This window comes from Herpailurus yagouaroundi, unplaced genomic scaffold (assembly GCF_014898765.1).
Source record: "Herpailurus yagouaroundi ecotype Mexico unplaced genomic scaffold, PumYag 77, whole genome shotgun sequence".
Classification (NCBI taxonomy): Eukaryota; Metazoa; Chordata; class Mammalia; order Carnivora; family Felidae; genus Herpailurus; species Herpailurus yagouaroundi.
The window spans coordinates 74,788,451-74,800,719 of NW_024412388.1; positions in this window are offsets into that span (position 1 = coordinate 74,788,451).

Here is a 12,269-nt window from a genome sequence, read left to right on the forward strand (position 1 = left end):
CTTACTGCGTGTGCAGTCCAAATGGCCACATCTTAAGTAAAAGTTTGCTGTCCCCTTTGTTGGGGAATATGAAAATTTCCAGTCAATGTGCAAGAAAAGAAAATTAGCGTGAGCCTTTAGGACTCCCTTGGTAAACTGGGATTACTTTGGGTTTCCAGATGTGGCTCTGGTCTGGGAGTAGAGTTCGGGGGTGGGGAGCATGAAGTTTTCACAGGCTGTAGCTAATTCCACCTGATCCACAGGACAATTGTTTTCTCCTCATGTTACTCTCCTTCCTTTAAGCCTTTCAATAGCTCTCCATTGCTGTTTGGATCACTTCCAAAGCTTTAATAGGGTCTGCCAAGCCCTGCATGGACCGGCTGCCTCCTACTAACCATGCCAGCTTCATTTCACACCTTTCCCTCCAGGTGTTCGGGTACACAGGTCTTCAAGCTCCTTCAATGGGCCCTTCTTCCTTCCACAAAGGATGCGTGATCTCTTTCCATACGCTGCCTGGAATGTTCTCTACCCCATTCCAATCCCCACCTCCAACTTTTGCTGTATAATTGATTCCCAGAGTTTCTTTAAATCTTTGCTCATTGGTTACTTTTTCAGGCAAGGCTCCGCTGACGTCCTCCTCCCACTCCCTCCACCTCAGACTAGGCAAAACTGGCCCATTTTATGCCCGCAAAACACTTCACATTGTTCGCAGCACTTACACTTGTATTTTTAATTTATTTGTATCGTGATTTGATGGATGCCTCCCTGTCATCAAACTGTGAGCTCTGTGAGGATAGTAGGCATGTCAGTATTTGTACAACATCATATCCACGAAGGTTAACACAGTCCCCGACACAGACTAGAAGCTCAATAAATAAATATTTTTGAGTAAACGACTAAGTGATTGAGTACCTAATTCTAATAATATGTTCCTGTTACTTTTTCTCCTTCTCCGTGATCTCATAACCATCTGCTGGAACTTGGGTTTTTCTCTGTATCTCACCTTGGGTCACCCACTCTATATGTGCAATGGTACCTGCTCCCATTGTCTTAGACAGCGGACATGAGAGCATGGTACCCACCCCGGCAGAGGCTTACTTCCAGGAAGTCCAGTATAAATCCACAGCAGGAACATTAAGGTCCCCCATTGTGTTCTCTTGCAGCTGAGAAGAGACAATAAAACAAAAATGTAAAAGGGCCAAGAGGCCTTAAAGAGATCTGTATGTACTAGACCTTTTGGCTTATCCTCTGCCATTTAAAAGGGGTGCTCTGGACATTATGAGCCTATATATTTTATTTTTCTAGATAAGGTAAGATTTAAAGAGAGTTGGCCTCAAGTAAAAAAATAGGAACTGCACTAAAAACCATGGATAATTAGACTATCATAAATTCACTTAAAAGTTCATCTTTCAGGCTCTACCCAGTGGGATTTCTAGAAACCTAAATAGCCTGCTGCACGTTCCTTGTAACTTTGAAGACACACGATTTGTTTCCCTCCTTTTCTGTAGTGCATATGTGGTAATCCTACCATCCCCATAAAGAGAAATTACTGAAGGGCAATCACAACTTTTGCCTAACTTTGTGTTCCTTTCATTTCATCCTTGCCATTCTTTGCATGGAAGCGACTGTTGTGGTAGGGGAGACAGAAGGATGTGGGGCAGACGGTCACTGGGAAATGGAGAAAGGCAAGAGGTCATGATGAAGTAGGAACAATGTAAGTCACGATTTGTCTCACTGTTGGTTCTGTGGGCTAGAGTTCCTGCAATTTGCTCTGGCTTCTGGTTGTCACAGGCACAGCCCTGGACGGCGCGACCGAGGGGTCCCTGTGGGAATGGACAGGGACTGACTCCAGCAGCATCAGCTGTCGGAATGCGCACATGCTCTCAGGGGTGGAAGCAGGAAAGCCAGCCAGGGGCCTTCTGGGAGACTTGTTTTTAGACCTCTTTAAAGTTGCAGTAAAACGGCAGAAAGTAGTTTTGAATCCTCTTTTGAACAATTTTATTGTCTGCTCCCTTTGCCACAAGGGGGGTAATGTTGATAAACTGCTAAATAATCAACTTTTGTATATTTCATTTGAAAACTTTAAAATTTTAAATACTCACTTTATGGGCTTGGTAAAGCATGACAGGGACTCAGTGTAGGCCTCCCCACACTCTTCTGGTGGGTGGATTAGAGATGCTTGGTTTAACAGCACGCTAAGGGATTGCCACTGGCCCGAATCCCACCCCCAGTCCATGACTCACTGATTGGAGAGGGTTACTATGTCTGGGAAGCAAGTTTCACATATTTCCAGGGAAGAGGCTAGGCCCAAGATAGAAGTGGAATCTAGTCTTCCAGCGTTGATTGGGGGAATACATCATATTTATTGGGAAAGAACCACATAGATGGAAGCAGATCCCAGATTGGGGTGGGAGGAACCCAACAACATCACTATTTAATGCTTTGGAACATTCAAGTATATTTTGAAGAGAGGGATCAGGTCTTATTCATCTTTGTATCTCTGATGTTTTGTGCAGTGCTTGGCACGTAGTAGGTGTTCAATAAATACGTGAATGAAAAGCAAACTGAGTAAGCCTAAAATACAATTGGCTTCTATATTAGTTTCCTAGGATTACTGTGAGGAATTGTCAGAAAGTATGTGACTCGAACAACAGAAATTTATTGCCTCACCATTCTGGAGGCTAGAAGTCTGAAATCAAGGTGTCTGTAGTTTTCATGCTCTCTCTGAAGGCAAGAGGCAAGATCTGTTCCAAGCGTCTCCTCTGGCTTCCTGGTAGTTCCCTGATTTGTGACAGTGTAATACCAATTTTTACATGGCGTCTTCCCAGTGTACATGTCAGTTTCCAAGTTTCTCCTTTTGACAATGACCCCAGCCATATTAGATGAGATGTCCACCCTATGCCAGTATGACTTCATCTTAATTTAGCGAATTGCATCTGCAATGACTGTTTCCAAACAAGATCACATTCTAACATATTGGAGGGTGGAATTTCAACATTTGAATTTGGGGGGTGGTGACACAATTCAACCCACTACATTTCATTGTGCAATGATTACACTTGAATTTGAATTTATCATTCAAATATTCAAAGAGCACTGGTTGGTTAGGTGCTTTCCTGGATGTCAAGAGATGTGTGTTATGGACTCAACTCAGTCATCAACCACTGTGTTAACACAAACAAGAATTTCATTTGGGTTAATAATGAGGCTGGGATATAAGATCTTTCAGGTGCTTTTTAGCTCAAACGCTCTATGATTTTCTTAGCCATCTATTTGAAACACATCTCTTTTGTTTGTTTGTTTGCTTTTTGTTTTGTTTTGTTTTTGAGAGAGAGAGAGAGAGAGAGAGAGGAGAGGAGAGAGAGAGGCACGCTCCTAACCAGGCTCCACATCCTGCATGGAGCCCAATGTGGGGCTTGATCCCATGACTCTGGGATCATTACCTGAGCTGAAATCAAGAGTTGGACGTTCAACTTACCACCCAGGTGCCCTGAAACATACCTCTTATATGGCTTTTTCTTAGTTCTTTTTACATATTGCTGAACATTTATTATTTTTTTAAATTTTAATGTTTATTTTTGAAGGAGAGAGAGACAGAGCACAAGTGGGGCAGGGGCAGAGAGAGAGGGAGACACAGAATCTGAGGCAGGTTCCAGGCTCTGAGCCATCAGCACAGAGCCTGATGTGGGTCTCAAACCCACAAACTGTGAGATCATGACCTGAGCCAAAGTCAGACACTTAACCGACTGAGCCACCCAGGCACCCCTATTGCTGCACATTTAAATTGAACTTTCAGAATTCTATTGCAATTGAGTCCAGCAATATTTCTCTAAAGAATCCAAGAGTTTGGTCCTCCTGGCTCAAAGAACCCAATGTCCAGAGTTCATGAAGTCAGGGACCATATCTGTTTCTCTTACTTCTGAATTATAATAGCTAACATACAGCCTGGCACTCAATAATAGTAAATACTCAATAAATATGTGTTGGATAAACATTGAATGAATGAATGTACTTACTGCAAAATTATTTCCATAAAATTTGGTAGTCATGTTCATATATGTTGAAACCTTTCTTCCTCACTGTTCATATTTGCCTATAACTACCAATCCCAGTGTATCTTAGAACTTAAAAATCTCGTGTTGAGTGTCCAGAAATGGCTGTCTAGAGATAAAATCATTTCAAGGTATCTAAGGGATTATATGAAATATTTGGAGCATTTTGAAGAAATTAAGATACGAGAAATAGTCATTGTATGAAAAACAGCAGGAAATGGCATTTGTAAATATCCTACAGTGCAATCTGGCAGAGGAAATCAGCACCTCTCCATGGACTTTTCTTAATAAATCTTACAGTCTATATTTCTGTATATATTTTAGGTTATTTTAGGTGATGGGAGACCCAGGTATACATGAAAGACAGAGCATAGTAGGAAGCTGAGAATATAGGAAGCATTAGTTTCTGCGTTACCTCGATGTTTGCGTACAATGGATCACATATGGTACTCAACAGGGGGTACATGGAAAGAGTCAAGAAGAGTTTACTCTGTACATAGTAAAAACTATAAGAATTTTGTTGAGTTATTATTATCTAAATCCCCAAAAGAGTTGGTCTCTTATACCATTTTCAGGGCTTTAACACTATTTCTTTATTTTCAAGGCCTCAGATTTAAACTCGTCCGAAAAAAATGGAAGAAGCATTATTTCCGAAGTCGCTGTGTGGCTAAGCCAAGGGTCCTCTGTACTACCCAGCCAATCCCACCAACAACAAGATTTACAAAGGAGGACATAACCTGCTAAGAGCAATAAATAGCAATTTTTATGATGTAACTAAATTCTAAAAACATTTTAATAATTGGAGGGAGAATTTTAAGTTAGAGGAATCGAGTCTAAGGAGTACTTCATTCCTCCATTTCCACCTAACCCAAGCAACGCCCTGCTAGTCAAACTGCAACACGCCATTAACCTGGAATGGGGAAACTATTTGAAAAATCATACAGGGTACAGAGGTGCCTTCGTCTTCCTGAACAGTAAATGGAACAGGACTCTTCCAATGACAACGCTAGAAAATTATATCTAGTTTAATTTTTCTCCGACATCCTGGTTTCATTTATGAGACTGTTCAGTTCTCCAGGGCTGCAGTCAAAACCAGGAAAGCCTTTCTGCCAAAGAAGAAAAGGTTTCCATTTGACAGAAATACTGTTCAGAGTGATTGATTTAAAAGTGCTGAACTCATATTCAGAGTCTGAAATCCAGGAACCGCCAGCTGGGCTGGGATTCAGAATTACAAGGATGGAGTGAGTTTCTGAGTTGTGATGCATTAAGCAGTGGGGGCAATTGCTTTCCTCACCTATCTCACAAGGGATGGAGGAAGGGAAACCTTTAAGAATTAAGAAAGAAATCTTAGAACTGTTGAGTTACTGTGTCTTGCTCTGCTAGAGGCGGAATCACGGTTTGCATTTAGCAGGCAAACTTTGGTGAGGAATTTAATACATCTTTGGGTAACTATGAATTGTCTGAAAGGAGAGTTGGAGAAGACAACATAAATAATAGAGGAAAACCAGATAACTAGTTTTACTAAAGCTGGACTTTAGTAAATATGTGGGTGTTGGAGAGCATAATGGACCTGTTTAAAACAAGCAAAGCATTTCCAGGGTGTGAACTAAAAGGAGTTGGTCTACTGGAAAAAATATCTTTTGAAAATCTGCAAGAAATAGTAAGCACGAACAATGGCGCTAGGGGATTAAGACATATAACGTTAACTTACTCTTTTAATTTGTGTACTGTGGTTTTTAACAGATGGATTTATCAGTGGTTTGCTGTTTCTTCTTCTTTTTTCCCTAACGCATGCTGAGCTATTTCCTTGCAGGCCATTTTAAAATAAAAATATTTTTAAAGGGGACACCATGTTAAGGAAGATGTATAAATAAGACAAGTGCTAATTACAGTGTCTAAAAAGAATGCCTTTGCCCTGTAAATCGTGGCACAACTGCTTACACAGGGAATGAGGGAGCTCCATGCTGGGGCTGCACTTTCTTTCCATCAAGTCACGGAGCATAAATCTGGGCAATAAATGATCAGAAGGTACTGTACTGTGTAACTTGTACAATGTTCATAAAAGAAATTAATGAACAAATAAATATTCTCTGATGGACGAGCTGGCAAAAATATATCTCACAAAAATGCCTTCCCCTTTGGTTGGGGGAGAAAGGCATGGGAGTGACATCTCTTTGAACAGTGTGCCTGGTCTCAAAGAGATTAATGCTCAGAAAGTAATCTTAATGGCAGCATCTGAGAGCCCAGACATAGGCCAAACCCCTGTGGCTGTCAGTAGGGGATCTGCCTGTGGCAAGGAGGCAGGATCAAGCTATTCTCGCACCTTCTGCTCACCAAACCACCAACCTACATGGAATTCTCAGAGACCTAAATATTGATTCGCAACCACACAGAAAAGTTTGTGTGTCTTCATTCTTGAGTAGAAGGAACCCTACAAGCTTGGAAATCTGCAAATAAACAAACAAACAACTTTTCTTGAACAAGTACTCAAAGAATGATAATGTCAATTTCTGTCCTCCGAGTTTTGGTTGGATAGTATAGAAGTGCTCTGAGTCAGTTTCGCTGAGCTGCCTTAACAGTGAATACCACCAAAAATGCCACTCTCATGATCACCATTGCTTGGGCAGGCATACATGATGGCTCCATATTGCCTGTGACAGTGAGCCTAAATTCTGTGGTGTGGCCTTTAAGGTCCTGATCAATAGGGCTCTGTTTCCTGTTCACGAACATGGGCCACGACTTCCAAAGAGAAGTATTCTACTTTTTCCTTGCTTTCTGTGTCACCACTGGCTTCTCCTACCCTCATTCTTGGTTTCTTGTCCAAAGTTTCGTGCATATCACTTCTTCCTTGGCCTTATATTCACCCGCCTCTCCAAGAATGCATTCCCAGCCCACTCTGCAAGGCACACATCAGGCCCCCATTTCTCTGAGAAACTTTCTCAATGGCTCCATCACATGACTTCTCTATTCTATAAATTTTTGGTTTTAGAACTTGATAGCACACTGAATAAATTTTCTTGTAATTGCTTCACGTCTGTTCATATTACCTTCCAAAGTAGGCCTAAGCCTTTTGAGGTCAGAGACGCTTTTATACAAGGCCGTGGCATTTCATATGAATATTGAAAGTGGTCGACTGGAAATAGTGCAACTGAAAATATTGACACTCCTCACTTGATGCACAAAACTCAAAATAGTTTAAAAATGAATTTATAATTTAGAAAATTGCCAAGAATTTTTATAATTTCCAAGTTTTATGCTTTCGCCCTTTATGCTTTTTGCCCCTCTCTTCAGCTGCTAAACAGAAATACTCTCCTTCTGTTAGTGTCGTTTGAGCCATGCTTCTGTTGATCCAAAATAAAATTTTAGTAAGTTTTTTGGTAACTATTCTGTGGTTATCGTAATTTTGATATAATTATAATTTTTAAATTACACTCTATTAAAAGTGAATCCAATCATTTGTCAGCATTAATGCTAAATAATTTGTACTAAAGACTGTGTGCCAGATAACCTAAATGGAAATTAGATTGTTAAAAAAATACTAAGAGGGGCGCCTGGGTGGCTCAGTCGGTTAAGCGGCCGACTTAGGCTCAGGTCATCATCTCACGGTCCGTGAGTTCGAGCCCCGCGTCAGGCTCTGTGCTGACAGCTCAGAGCCTGGAGCCTGTTTCAGATTCTGTGTCTCCCTCTCTCTGACCCTCCTCCGTTCATGCTCTCTCTCTGTCTCAAAAATAAATAAACGTTAAAAAAAGATTTAAAAAAAATAAAAGAAAATACTAAGAAAGCCAAATTGCCACCATGATATGCTGTGAATCATTTAGGACAAAGTCCCCTGTGAGATTCTAGAGGTAGTATGGTACCTCCCCCCACCCCCAAATCAACATTGAAGCAAATACATTTTAGAATTCTCGAAAACTGTGAAATAATATAGTCAAATATGATTTAAAATGAAATAAAAGAGGGGCGCCTGGGTGGCTCAGTCGGTTGAGCGTCTGACTTCCACTCAGGTCATGATCTCCCGGTTCGTGAGTTCGAGCCCTGCATCTGGCTCTGTGCTGATGGCTCAGAGACTGGAGCCTGCTTCTGATTCTGTGTCTCCCTCTCTCTGCCCCTCCCCTACTCATGCTCTGTCTCAGAAATAAATAAACATTAAAATGAAATAAAAGAGATAAAAACCTCTCCTGATAGTATGGCTTTAAGACCAATACCCCCAAATCTGTGCCAAAACTATAATGCCCATAGACGTTTGAATAAATCCTGGCATGCAACCCCCCCCGCTTTATATTTATTACATTATGAAAATTCTGAATTCTGAAGACTTACATGCCTTTGTTTTGTTATATTGTTCCCTAAAGCATAAGACTGCCACATAAAATATAGGATGTCCAGTTAAATTTGAGTTTCAGATAAACAACAAAGGAAATACTGATACAAGTTTTCTCTTAATATTGCATAAGACCTACTTATAATTAAAAAATACAATTCATTGCTTATCTGAACTTCAACTTTAACTGGGTATCCTCTATTTTAGAAACTAGCTAGATGATCTGTAGTTAAAACCCAATGATTATGTGTATGTGTGCGTGCACATGTGTAGAAAACTAGTTTGAAAGAGACTTAACGATGAGTCATCAGGTACAACTTCTTATCTAAAACAGGAGTCTAGTTTACAATGGCCTTCTCAGATTATTTCTGATTTAATACATTGATGGATTTTATTCCACTTTGGGACAGCTCTAATGATTAGAATTTTAAAACAAAATTACCATATCTTCCTAAAATTTTCTGTCATAACAATAGAAAATAAGTCTACTCACTATTTCAGAGGATATCTCCGGAATATTTAAAGACAGCTATATTGTTCCATTCTCTGACTCCTACTCCTATCTCCTCTATGCTTTGTTTTCTTTAGGCTGAGAAAATTACCATTTCCTTAAGTCATCTTTCATAATGACTTTAGTTTTCAAAGCCTTTACTATTTCTAGTAATTATTCTCAAATATCATTATGATTTGACATTGTAGAACCTTTGAAGAATATTACTGGATAAGAATCTCTCTTTCTCTCTCTCTCTCTTTCTCTCTCTCCCTCTCCCTCTCTCCCTCTCTCTGTCCCTTTTCCTTTCCCTCTCCTCTCCACTACCACCAGTGACCTGGGTACATAGTAGATACACATCAATCATCTTTCCTAAGACCTTCATGACACTTCCATCTAGAATCACTCTATATTTTGTCTGCGTCCAAGTGCATTTTGTGCTTTTCCTTGGACGCTAATTCCTATATTGAACAAATGTGTATTGAATCCCTACTATAAGCCAGCTGCTATTCTAGTTTTATGAGACTAGTAAGAAATAAAGACAAAGGGCCTGCTTTCATGGAGTTTACATTCAAGTGGCAAAAAGCAAGAAATAACCCAATTATATAGTTTATGTGATGATAAATAATCTGAACACAAATAAAGCAGGATAAAGGGGATGGAGGTAGTGGTGGGTAAGTGGAGCTATTCTACAGAAGACGGTCAGGGAAGGCCACTTTGATCAAGTCCCATTTTGCAGAAGCCATGCAGATATCTAGGGTAATAACATTCAGATTAAAAAAAAATCACAAAGATAGCAACCTGAGTTGGGAGTATGCTTAGTGTGAGTGGCAAGAAAGCCAGCATACCTAGAATGGAGAGAGCAAGGTGGGGAGGAAGAGAGAGGAGAAGGAGGAGGGGTCCTGGGATTGCATTCAGGTTATTTCTGAGCAAGTGATACTTGGAATACCAAACAATAAACTCTTAGGGAAAGGACTATTGGGGGAATGTGGGCAATACTATTTGAATATGAGAGTGATATGCCTGGGACACTTCCCTCTCTGTGGATTACAGCTCTGATTGATAGGAGAAAGAGACAGGAATTGTTTTTCTTTCCCTCACTGTCCTACTTGCTTTTCTCCTAAAGATGAAAGCTTGAATGATTACAGTGGGCTTCCTTCAGCTAAGGGAGTTGTCCTTTGGTTGAAACCATATCAGCAGGTGCATCTTCTGGCTGGAGCAGCCAAGGGAATTCTTACTTCAGTGTTACTGGCAATCTTTGTTTCAAGAGTACTCAGAATTCTGCCTAACACATAGTAAGGGAGAAACAAATGTTTCCTAAACTAGGCTGTCAAACCACTCAATCTGTGTTTCTTTACCTCTGTTCATTAGGTTGACAAAAGTCTCATCAATTTGGTAAGACTGGCCCTATTTCACTTGATTCATTTGTTGACCGCTCTTCTCCCGGGTGTAACACTTTCCCAGAGACTCTTCCAAAGTTTTAATTCAAATTGCATCAAGTGGTCTTCATGAATGGCCACTAGTGATGCTTTCTTTAATCTAATTCCGTTCTTGCGCCCGGTTATCACTGCAGATGACACTGCTATTTATAGATACCCCCACTATATTCATTTGTTCTGGTGTCTTCTGCCCATTATCATAAGGTACACATTGACTTCAGAAACAAATAGTATTTTGACCCCATCTGGTATTTATTACATTCTTGCTTGCAAAATTCAAAGTTCCGAATGCCTATACCAGGTAACTGCCCTTGTCCCATTGGTGATCTTCCTTTTCTCTCCTCAAGATACCTATCAATTCCTCTAAATTCCAATCCCCATAATCTCTGAACTGGAAGTCTCCAGAATACCCTATAACTTCCCACTGTTGCCCCATCTACTCTTAATTAGTGAAACTTTTAAATTTCTCCCTTCTACAGGATTCCATTTCTTCTTTGTATATTGTTGGAATGCAGTAAATAAAGATTGAGTGACTAGTTTCTATGTGTCATACTGCCTTGCTTTATTTAAAATTTTCTCAAGCACCACTTCCTGGCAGACATCTATTTTGATGAACTATCTCTCCAAAACTATCATCATTAACACACTTACTCTTATGTGGCAAGTATGCTTAAAGTTACAGAGAGATGGGGTGGGGTAGAGAGATGAGAGAGTTAATTATCAGAAAATGCTCCATTAAGTGAGGCCAATGAATGTGCCATTTAAATTTGAATTCACATTGTGAGTCACAAAATCTGCACTTCCTAAAAGGTTCCTGGTCTGTCCCACACGACAGATGTTCGGCAGATACATTTTAAAAAGCTACCAATGTCTATAATCCACAAAGCTCTTTCTCTTTTGGTAACATTAGTAAAAGAAAAACACATTTATTCTCTTTGCTAAGCTTAAAACAACAACAGGCGAAGCGGGCTAAGGTTTCTTCCTGCCCTGTCCTGTCTTTCTCTTTCAGCCACATTATAGTCTTACTCATGCTCTGAATCAAAATTAGGATGAACAGTTACCTTCGAGTACAAATGAAGAGGGCTAAGTTGAGACTTGGGGAGGGGTGCTCACAATTGTCCCCCAGTGGCCAGTTCTTTCATTTTTGGAGACACGGTCTTCGTATGTATTTATTCTTCTGCCCCATATGGATGTTCGCGAAAACCATTCTGTGGTTCTCCTCCTTTCTGTGTTTCTCCCTGAATTCTACTATGGCAGTCTGGGCACGTATCCAACATCAGTAAATGAAAATCTCTTCATGCAGCCCAGCTTCAGCATTGCATACCAGCAGTTAAATGCTGTCTTTCCTGTCCCACATCCAAACGTTAGCATATACAATATCAATAAGCTATTCCTTTCATCTTCCCAACACTGTAGAGGTGTTTATATTTGTGTGGGACATTTAAGCAATTCTAGCCAATGGGCTTGTACATGAGGCTAGGCCCCAGGCAGGGAGCAGCCTCAATTGGAAACAGGAACTGAAAGTGTTCTTGGTAAAACCTGGCCTCTGCCTGAATGTAGCTGTCTCACTCAATGCCTGACCTTCTTTAAAGAGGTCACCCTCAGAATTATGGGGCAGTTTGATAAGCTGGAATATACTAATTTATTGGCCATTAAAAAAAGGGGAAACTTTATTTGGATTACTCTGCTTTCTTGAAAACTTTTTTTTTCATAATTAAAAACATCTGGAAGGCATTTTAATATATCATAAACAAGAGGAAATCCAAAGCACGTGACTTCGAAGAAAATGATGCAAATAGAACTCCTTGCCAAAATTTACTGTAATCTGTTTTTCTTTTTTCCGGGGTGGGAGTTTGGAGGTGGGGGATTCAAGAAAGGAGGGCAAATGAGAATAACACTGAAAATTCTACAGAGAAAACAGTTATTTCAAAATTAGTGTACTGCTATTTTTGGCCAGCGTTAGAAGACATTACACATTGGCAGAGCCT